Source organism: Crocuta crocuta, unplaced genomic scaffold, assembly GCF_008692635.1.
Source record: "Crocuta crocuta isolate KB4526 unplaced genomic scaffold, BGI_CrCroc_1.0 scaffold403, whole genome shotgun sequence".
NCBI classification, from domain to species: Eukaryota; Metazoa; Chordata; class Mammalia; order Carnivora; family Hyaenidae; genus Crocuta; species Crocuta crocuta.
This window is the reverse complement of record NW_027530631.1, coordinates 971,891-983,000: the sequence shown is the minus strand read 5'-3', so window position 1 is coordinate 983,000 and position 11,110 is coordinate 971,891.

Genomic DNA, 11,110 nt, shown 5'->3' with positions numbered 1-11,110 from the left:
TTGAACTCATGAGCTGCGAGATCATGACCAAAGCTGAAGTTGGCCACTTAACCAATTGAGCCACCAAGTTGCCCCCATTGTTGTTACTTAATCTAAACCTGTGTAAACCCTAACAGGAGTACCGAACCCATGAAATGTGAGCACACAATTTGTGCTCTAGCATAAGTTGTAGATATTAAGCAGTAACTCAAGAAATGTGTGCTTGTATCCATTTCCTTTAACAAAGAAAAAAATTGCCTCTTTTAAAATTCATTTATTGCCATTCTGAAATGAAAATGCTATTGGACTCTAAGAAGGAGAAAGTGTTTTAGACAGGGAGTCCGAAAAACCAAGATCCATCCAGATGCCTCACCAGAACATATGTCTCTGACGGAATCTCTCTAATGACTAAATTCATTCATCTATAAATTTTTATCTTATTCAAAGAAAATTATTAGGACCCATTTTCTGTTATCTCCAGTCTATAGGTCTATTTTGTGTTGAGAAATCTGGGTATTCTGAAGCCAAGTATTTTATTCTATCCAAAACAATTACCTAAGCTAAAACACCTCTATAAAAATTGTATTTTTGACAGAGATCAAACCAATGGTTGCCAGAGGGAAGAAGGGTGGGGAATAAGCAAAATGGGTGAAGGGGAATGGGAGATATAGGCTTCCAGTAATGGAATGAATAAGTCACATGAATAAAAGGCACCATGTAGGAAATATACAGTGATATTGTAAAAGCATTGTATGGTGATAGATGGTTGCTACATTTGTGGTGAGCATAGTCTAACACACAGAGAAGATGAATCACTTTGTTGTACACCTGAAATTAATGTAGCTTTGTGTGTCAACTCAAAAAAAAATTTTTATTCTATTTTTGGTCTATTTGCAAATGCTATGAGGATAAAAGTCAATTGTATTAAATTTTATGTTTGTGTTGTAAATGGATTCCAGTTGGCAAATGCATGCTAATAATTATAACCTAAAAGCCTATTACCTATCAAATATGCTAATAACTCACTGAATTTGAATATCTGGAAAGTTTAAGAATCACTAACTTAAGTTCATATTAAAGAGAAATTCTTATACATAACCTTCGGCACTATGAGTGTACAGACTATGCTTTTTTTTTTTTTTACACACACAAAAACATGGTCTTTTTCTTCATCGATTTAATTGGACGTAAGTATAGTGAATGCTAATTTTTTTCTTCTGTGCTCTATTTACATATGGTTTTTTTTGTTATATTTTTCAAAAAAGATTACTTTATATTTCTTTTTACAAGGTAGGAGTTGCTCTGTATAACAGCCATTCTTGTCACTAACAAATGTATACTTGTGAATCCAGTCTGGAGTGAAAGGGAGGAAGAGCACAAAAGGGAGAGAATATAAAGTATATCTGTGTGGAGCAGGAGACAATCAATTAGATTCATTATCTGTTCTACATTCCAGTCACTTCTTTAAAAGAAAAGAAGTACATAATACCATGGCAACAGTTAGACTTGCAGTCCGTTACGGTATATAATCATTAAGAGGTCTTCAGCCTTCCCTGAAAATAGATATGAAAAAAATTCCAGTGGTTGCACAAACTCCCTATATTTATGCTGATTAAATGACAAGTTTGTAATTTACAGGTGTCTTATTGCCATGGGAATGCAATCATACAATTCCATTTTAGAATTCAAGGGCTTTTGAAACATGCTGCATGATTGTTAGCTGGGCTGCAAGCTAAGATTAAATTGAAGGGGTGGCATGTAGATTTTAGAACATGGTGTTGACATTTACTGGCCAATCACATTTTGCAACACTCCTGCATGACAGCAGATGTTGACCTTTCAAGCTTTCCCTATCTGCGTTCACACATTACCTGCAGAAATTAACATAACTCTGCTTCCTGCTCTATGCTGCTATTAATGTCATCTGGGAATTGAGATTCATGAATTCAGTTATTACCCAGGCTTGAGACCCGTTTTATACTCTAAGCACAGAACTAACAGCTCCTGGGAGCTGGTATTTTTGGATGTTGCTTCAACTACCTTTGTGGTTGAGGGATAGCTAGAAGCTATCGTGTAAAAAATGTCATAGGGAACAAGAGGAGAAATCGGCAGAGGAGGACAGTTTCAAGGAGAATGCTAAGGGCCAAATAATTGTGAATACATGGGATAGGAGAGCTTAAAACACGAAAAGCATACATTTTAAGTAAGTCAAATAATGGCGTGAGTTTCACTTCTCTTGTTAACTGAACCATGAAAATGATACCCCTCAGAGTCTGTGTGCAGTGAGCTTCAGGGTTTACTTCACAATGCCTGGGGCCTCTATTATCGATGATTTAGGAGAGAAACAATCTGAGGTAAAGATGTCTTAGATAGCCCTTAGGAGTTCTGTGCATAATTGTTAAGCCACATTTTGTAGCGCTTCATTCTAAACAAAAATCCTACCATTTCTCTGTTGTCAGATACTTCTTGTTCAGTTTTTCCTAAGCACAGAAACGCTGCTTCTAAAATATTTGGAGGGAACCTGTCAATGGGGGAATGAAATTCTGAGATATATTATTTTCTGGGACAGGAATTAGTACCTCCTATAAGTCCCAGTAATACAGATATCATTACAATGAAATATCTCTAGAAATAGGAGGACAAAGTTATGACACTGTTTATCAAAATTTGCAGACTGTGAAGGAGGATTCTGAATTTTGCTTAACCTTTTCTCCAGGTTAGCTGTATGGATTTAGTAAATTTCCTGTCGTCTATCTTTTAAAGTCCTTGGAGAGCATCTATGAAATATCTTAGTCACGGTTCTGTGAGTCTAGTCTTTTGAGATACAAGCAGATGCATTTATCTCAAATAGGAATTGATTAACAGAGCTCAAGATGTCACCAATGAGATATGCATACACAGGCTACTTCAATGGCATTGCTCTGATTTACCCTCCGGCAAACATTCTGTGCTGATTTGCATGTTTCAGCCACGGTGAATTTTCCAGCAGTTTCTCTAAAATGAGCACCTCTTATCGCATATATGAAATACACAAGCATCATGATTTAAAGGAGCAAAACCCACCCTTTAAAAATATCTTTCCAACTCAATTCCACTGTGCTTGAGGTTCTATGTTGTGAAATGATTTTATACATATGATTTAATATTTTCTCAAAATTATTTAATGCAAAGAAATGCTCCTGGGATGAGTGATAACATTTTCCTGTGAACAGTTTGGCCCAGTTTCTTTTTTGTTTGAGAGCAAAGACCAGTTAATATACATTTATCCAAACGCCAGATGGACATTTCCAACTAAATATACCATAAGCACTTCAAAGTAAAGATGCTCAAACCTGAACTGATCATCTTCACCACCCCCTTCAATGATTAGATTTCGTTTTCTTCCTCAACTGGAGAATGTGAGATATACTCTCATCTCTGTTATATGCTATACCATTTGTATTTTATCCTGAGAGGAGCTGAGAAGGACTGTAAACAGCAGAGTAACATGACAAACTAGCATTAAAAAATCATTCTGAACCACAGGGTGAAGCATTGGTTGGAGAGGGCCTGAGGTTGGGAAGGACATAAAGAGGAGAAACATCTGGGAGGCTATTGTAATAATACCAAGGTGGTGATTTCCTTAAACAGGAAATCACCAGAGTACCAGAGTACTAGAGTAGTGATCGTGAGAGGCATCCAGGCTTGAGATTCATTACGATAATCTGAGTACATTTAACAATATATACAAAGTGAGTGAAGAGTTAGGGAAGACTTCCTAGTTTTTGTTTCTAAAATACAGTGGCTGTTGGTGTTCCTCATTAAGGAAGGAGACATATAGCAAAAATGGTTTGGGGAAATATGTTGACTTCATTTTTAGACATGTAATTTTGAAATCCTCTGAGCTAACCAGCTGGACCTATTTCTTCAAGCTCCTCTAGCCACATATGTATTTTTCACAAAATACCACATAAAATGGAATCTCCAGCATTCTTTTTGTTCGTGGTCCAAATTGGAACTTGCTTATCCAGGGCCTTCTAGAAGAGCCAGTGTGGCAAGAAAGAAAGGTTTGGTTTATGAAATGCAAAGTAGCTGGGCCCAAGTCCCTGCTCTGCCTTTTGCTTGTTGTGTGATCTCAGATGAAATGCTTTGCATTTAAATTTCTTCATCTTTAAAATGGAGCTGTTAAATCTCATACTGGCATTTAATAAAACACTCAAACGTTATAGTTTCTACTTTTTAGTACTTTTATTTTACTCATGTGAGGGTTTTTTTGTTTTTGTTGTTTGTTTGGTTTTTTGTTTTGTTTTTAGCCTGATCTTATGATCAACTTTTGCACGCAGGACCATCTTCCTGGATAAGAGTGTCCTGTATTTTTTTTACCCTCAACCCACAAAACAACACATTATCAAGACTGGGAGGGAACTAATCTGTGTAACAAGGGATCAAAGCAACCATACTAGATACTGTAAATGTAGATTCCCAGCCAATTATAATTTGGTGGCTTACTGAAACTATCCAAATGAGAAATTATGCTTCTGTATTCATGTTTAAATTTTATTACTGTGATTATTGTTTTTCCCTATTTTCCACTAAATAATACTGAGAAAAATAGAAATAACTTTCTAAAAGTAATATGAAAATATTCTTGTAATTTATGAAAATTGACCAATTGTTGATTATATACATTATGGACATGAATCATAATCATAGTAATTGCCTTTAGATGTTTCTAAAATATTTCTTCCAATGAAAATCAGTCCCTGTACACTTTTCCAGACTTCTTAATCAGAATTGTCCTACAAAAGGACCTGATTATGTAAGACAACAACAAAACGTGTCTATGCTGTGGCAGGGCTCTACACAGATTAGTGTTTCCTAGAACAAGAAATGACTGGGTGTGCATGATCCATGTCCAGAGTGTAATTAATCAAGGAACATTTAGGAACAAACACCCAAAGTAGGCAATTCCATAAAAATAAAGTTCTTAGGTTAAATATTCAAAGGTGATTTAATTTGGGGGATTGACTTGTGTTCCATATATGTAAATGTTAAAGTAGGTCAACATAAATTGCGTTTAACAAATATGTATTCAGTGTTTATTATATATCCGGTGATAGAGGAAGAAAAATCTTTCCATTCTTCCCACATTTGCTAATTCTTCACTAGAAGACACCTGTTTCATACTTCCCATCTCTCAACCATGCTTCTCACATGCTTACTCTCCCCGTTTACAACATTCACACAAAACCTCACCTCTAAGATAAGCCATGTTTTACCAAGGAGCATGATTACTTTGCCTTGAATAGCAAACCTATCTGCAGTCTTTCTCTCGTGCTTTGTGTTCCCCCATAAAGCAAGCTGTCTTGGTGGGGTCTGACTATGCCCTATCCTCTTCTGTCTGTTCTCTGTCATTCACCCACAACAGAGTGAAGAGGTGATGGCAGAATTTGATGCAGACTTGCCTATCTTAATTGTTAGATGAAGATCACAGATTAAACAGCAACCTCCATTCTACGGTTATGGAAGTTCTGTATTAGGAGGGACTGAATACTTCCCCAGCACTTAATAAAATGGTATTTTGCTTCTATTTGACTACTGTTCTTAGAAAACAGCTTTCTCGGTCTGGACATTCTAAAATAGAAGGGTCTATAAGATTATGAAAATCTCTCCTGAAATTTGTTAGGTATCATGTTTTCTCAAGGGTTCCACAGACACATCCAGGTCTAGTAGGAACAGAGCAGCAGTTTATTCTCAATTTTCCCTCATTTTTGCCTGAAAATCATGGATTCCTCCTACCCTACGTCCAAAGGGGAAGAATTACAAACTACTTCAATGAGACTAGCACACGAAGGAGACCCACTTTAAAGTGTGGATAAAAACAGTTGAGACTAGCACAACTGATGTGGGCAACCAAAATTGTGTGGCCTTGTGCTAGGAACATCGGGATGTGTGTAGCTGTCTGACATTGATGCCAAATCTATTCTCCTGGAAAATAGGTAAATATGGAGTCTGAAGTGTCATGAGACAGATGGAATCAAACAGAGTTCATTCCTTGGGGAAAGGAGAAGCAGAGAAAGTACAGGTAGAATGAATCTGGAGTCCAGGATTTGACTCACGGCAAAAAAAGAAAAGTCTCTGAAAGTACAGGGAACATTTGGAAAAATAGAAGCTATCTCTTTTGTCTGCACAGGGCTTCAGATAAGTTAAGAATACCAGTCTCCCAATCTGTATCAGTTCATGAGTGAGAAGTAAAGTTTATTTCATCACACAGAACAGCCATTTTTTAAATAGGAATGTGTCATTATGTAGGCCTTCTTGGCAAAGTGTGCATGCAGTGTGTCAGGCTCATAATCTGAGTCATATGTCATTATAGCCAAAGAAGAGAGAGGCCAGGAACAGAAAAATGTGATGACGTCTGTGGCCCCTCCATTTTTCATTGATTACATTAATATATGATGCAAGGAAATTCAACAAATTTAAATAAAAATAACGTAAAATACAAATACAGTATCCCTAAAAATTATATTTAAAAAATGGTAATTTTAGCATACAGATACCAATGAATAAAAGCAAAACTGACTAGAAGAGTATTTCATCTGAAAAGCTTACACAAAGAATAGGTCAAATATTCCAACCTAACTTTAAAAAAATACACCTTTGTGAAACCATTACAAAGTAAATCTTCAAAACAGAAATACAAGCACTCAGGAAAGATATGGATAGATACCAGAAGGGAAAAAAATGTTAAAATTTAGGGGAAAGAACCAAAAACTAAACAGGCAAAAGTGTCTCAGAAAGTCATTCTAAATAAAAGAGGACAAAATGAAGAATACACTGCTGAAAAGCAAAGAAAAAAAATGTAAAAATTGAGAAAAACTAACAAAATGACAGAAAAGAAAGGACATGAAAGAGTAATGATTAGAAAGAATATGAAATTCAGAATATGAAGAAAATTGATTTACACATAAATTGAATTCACAAAGAAGAAAACCAAAAGAAAGGAAATAAGTGTAATTCAAATATTTTTCATAAAAATAATGGATCTACATATTACAAAGGCACAACACATTAATCAAGGTGAAGCATAGTCTAGTAAATGTATTACTCTTATGAAAAGGAATAACTTTTTGGGCAGCCAGAAAAAAATAAAATTCTCTTGGAGATGAATGAAAATAATCTTCATAGCAACACTCTGTATTATAGAACAGTGGAGCACCACCCACAAGTTACTAAAGAATGAAAATGTGAGGCTAAGGTTTCATAACTAGCCAAGTTCTGCTTCAATTATACAAGCTAACGTCATTTTTTATATTTTATTTTTTATTCTGCAAAAAAATGGGTAAGTGTGATAAAATGATGGAGACAATAGAATAATTATACTCTTAATGGGGCACCTGGGTGGCTCAGTTGCTGAAGCATCTGACTCTTGGTTTTGGCTCATGTCATGATCTCACAGTTTCATGAGTTCCAGCCCCATGTCAGGCTCTGCACTGTCGATGTGGAGTCTGCTTAGGACTCTGTCTTCCTTTCTCTCTGCCCCTTCCCCACCTGGGCTGTCTTTGTCTCTCTCAAAATGAATAAATAAACTTAAGAAAAAAGAAGAATTATACTATTAATATGTGAAGAAAAGGTAACTATTGAAAGTGTGCCTCATTTCAACACCTATAATATAGACATCTATATTATAAATACATCTGTATATAATTTACATACAATTATATTTAAGATATCATTTAGAGCTGAAAAATAAGTGGTAAAATTTTAAGAATATACGAATAAACACCAAGAACATTATTTGTTTTAACTGAACTTACATGATCAAAGAGAGCAAAGAGAAAGGGATATAAGAGAATTCAAGATAAATTTTATGGTGTGTGTGTGTATGTGTGTGTGTGTGTATAACAAAAAAAAATGATAGAACTAAACTGAAACATCTGTTATATAAATATAAATAGGCCTAACTTGCGTATTTGAATAAAATACATATAACTAAATTAAAAATCCAAATTCATCTCTATGCTAACTAAGGTAATTGACTAAAATAACATTATTTATAAATGTCAAAAATAAAAGGAGAAAATATATACCAGGCAAATTCAAAAAAAGGTACGTGGGGACTGGAGCACAACGAAGATGGTGGAGCAGGAATACACTAAGCACATCTTGTGTCCCATAAACACACCAAGATTATAGCTACAACGATGTAAATAAGTTTGTAAATGACATGAAGACTGGCAGAAAAGAACTCCCACAGCTAACTGTAAAGAGAAGGCCACATCAAAAAGCGTACAAGTGGCAGAGATTTGAGAACCAAATCTCTACAATCAGACCCCACAGTGGGCACCCTTGGCACGGGGGACCCACAGTGGAAAGATGAGTCTCTGCAACATTGGGCTTTGAAAATGAGCAGAGCTTAACTGTGACAGGAGGGTGTTAGAAAACTGAGTGCTCAATATTAAAGAGTCACCATACTAAGTAACTCTTCATAGTACACAGCACAGAAGCAGAAGTGTAACCAGTGCCTGGCATATATGTGAAAAATATGTATTGTCTAATCTTAGAACATGTTTTAAGTGCGAGAAATATTCAGGAGATTTCTCCAGAGACAAAGGTGCTGGTGGGCTTTGTTTCTTTTCAGGTACCCAGGTGAGATAGTTGGAAGTTTACAGGAGCGAGGGCTAACACTCTCCATCTACCCTGTTAACACTGCATGGCCCACTCCTCCTATACATTCATATCATCCAACCCACCTTTCTAGGCAGGCATACCTCCAAAGTGGCTCCTAGCCTACCCTACACTGTACGCAGCCCTGGCCAAGATGAGCACCACTGTAAATTGACTTCAGCCCTGGAGAGAAAGGAAGATAACCCTACACACCATCATGCCTGCTATCGCAGCAGTGTGGCCATTTAGGTAGCTGCAAGGCAGCAAGCCTTGCCCTTGGTATGACTGCAGCTGTGGCAAAGAGGCTAACTGCAGATACCAGGGCTGAGCAGGAGTCTGTCCATAAATGAGCCTGTCATAACCTCAGACAGGCCTCTTAACAGTGCAGACCAAACCCTGCTCAGTGAGCTTGCCACAGGCAAAGCAGATCACTGCAGCCAGCTAGACTGAAGGCAATGGTTGCATGCAGCCTGCACAGCGGACAACTGTGCAGTTCTTTGCTGCAGTTCAAAGCTGGTTCTTTGAAGATTAAAAAAAGAAAAAAAAAGATAAACCTTTAGCCAGACTCATCAAGAAAAAAGGACTAAAATCAAACTAGAAATGAAAGATGGAAAATAACCACAAAAATACAAAGGATTATAAGAGAATATTACAGAAAATTATATGCAAACAAATTGGATCACTGTTTGCTAGGAAAAAAATCCCTCCACACAATCTTCCAAAACTGTATCAAGAGAAGTAGAAAATTTGAACAGACTGATTACAATTAATGAAATTGAATTAGTAATCAAAAACCCCCAAATGAGATATCCAATAAGAAGTTAATATTCAAAATATACAAAGAACTTATATAACTCAACACCAAAATAAACAAACATTCCCATTCAAGAGTGGTCAGAACACATGAATATACATTTTTCTAAAGAAGACATACAGATGGCCAACAGACACATGTAACAGGCTCAACATCACTAACCATCAAGGAAAACGGAAACCAAAGCTGACACTTCACAACAGTTAGAATGGCTTGCATCAAAAAGACAAAAAATAGCAAGTGTTGGTAAAAATGTGGAGGAAAGGGAACACTCATGCACTCTTGCTGGGAGTGTAGACTGGTGCAACTACTGTGGAAAATAGTATGTATGTTCCTCAAAAAATTAAAAGTAGAATTACCATATGATCCAAAAATTCCACTATGGGTAATTACCCAAAGAATACAAAAACCCTAATTCAAAAAGACATTTGCACTCCTATTCTTATCGTAACATTATTTCCAATAGCTAAGATATGGAAGCAACTTAATTATTCAACACAGATAAGTGAGTAAGGAAAATGCACTCCATTCATATACAGTGGTATGTTACTCAGCCATACAAAAGGATGAGACCTTGTCATCTGCGACAAGAAGGATGGATCTAGACAGCACAATGCTAAGTGAAATAAGTAGACAGAGAAAGAAAAATACCATATGATTTCACTCATATGTAGAATCTGAAAAATAAATAAACAAAAAGCAGAATCAGACATATGAATACAAGAACAAACTGAGGGGTGCCAGAAGGAAGTGGTGAGGATTGGGCAAAAATGATGGAGAGGAATGAAGAATACAGGCTTCCAGTTATGGAATGCATATGTCATGGGAATAAAAGGCATAGAACTGGCAATATAATCAATGTTATTATAACAGTGTTGTATGGTGATAGATGGTAGCTACACTTATGGTGAACATAGTTTAACCTATAGAGACACTGAATCAGTTATACACCTAAAACTAATATAATCTATGTGCCAAGTATACTTAGAGTAAACAAAAAAAATTAAAAAGAAGTAAAACCTTCCAATTATACAATAAAGAAACAGAGGTGTAAAGTATTGCATAGAGAATATAGTCAATAATGTTGTAATAACTTAGTATTAATTAATACTAATTAATTAGTGATAATTGGTGATAAATGGTGACTACGTTTATCCTGGTGAGCACTCAGTAACATATAGAACTACTGAATCCTTATGTTATATACCTGAAACTTATATAACATTGTATGTTAACTGTATTTTTAAAAAAATACTTCTTGAAAAAGTATGTGAATAAAAAATATAAATCATACAGGAAACAAACAGACTCTTAAATACATAGAACAAACTGGTGGTTGCCAGATGCAGTAAGTGAGAGAGATGTCTGATACAGTGAAAGGGATTAAGAGGTACAAATTTTCAGCTAGAAAATAAACGTCATGGAGATGAAAAGTACAGCATAGGGAACAGAGTCAATAATATTGTAATAACATTGTATGGTGACAGGTGGTGGGTACACTGGTCATAGTGAGCAGTGAGTAATGTATAAAATTACTGAATTAATTTGCTGTACATCTGAAACTAACATAACATTGTATGTTAGTTATACTGCAATAAAAATTTAAATTAATTTTAAGAAAATTTGGGGGCCACATTCTCAAAATGAGTGACAGGAGAATTATATATATTA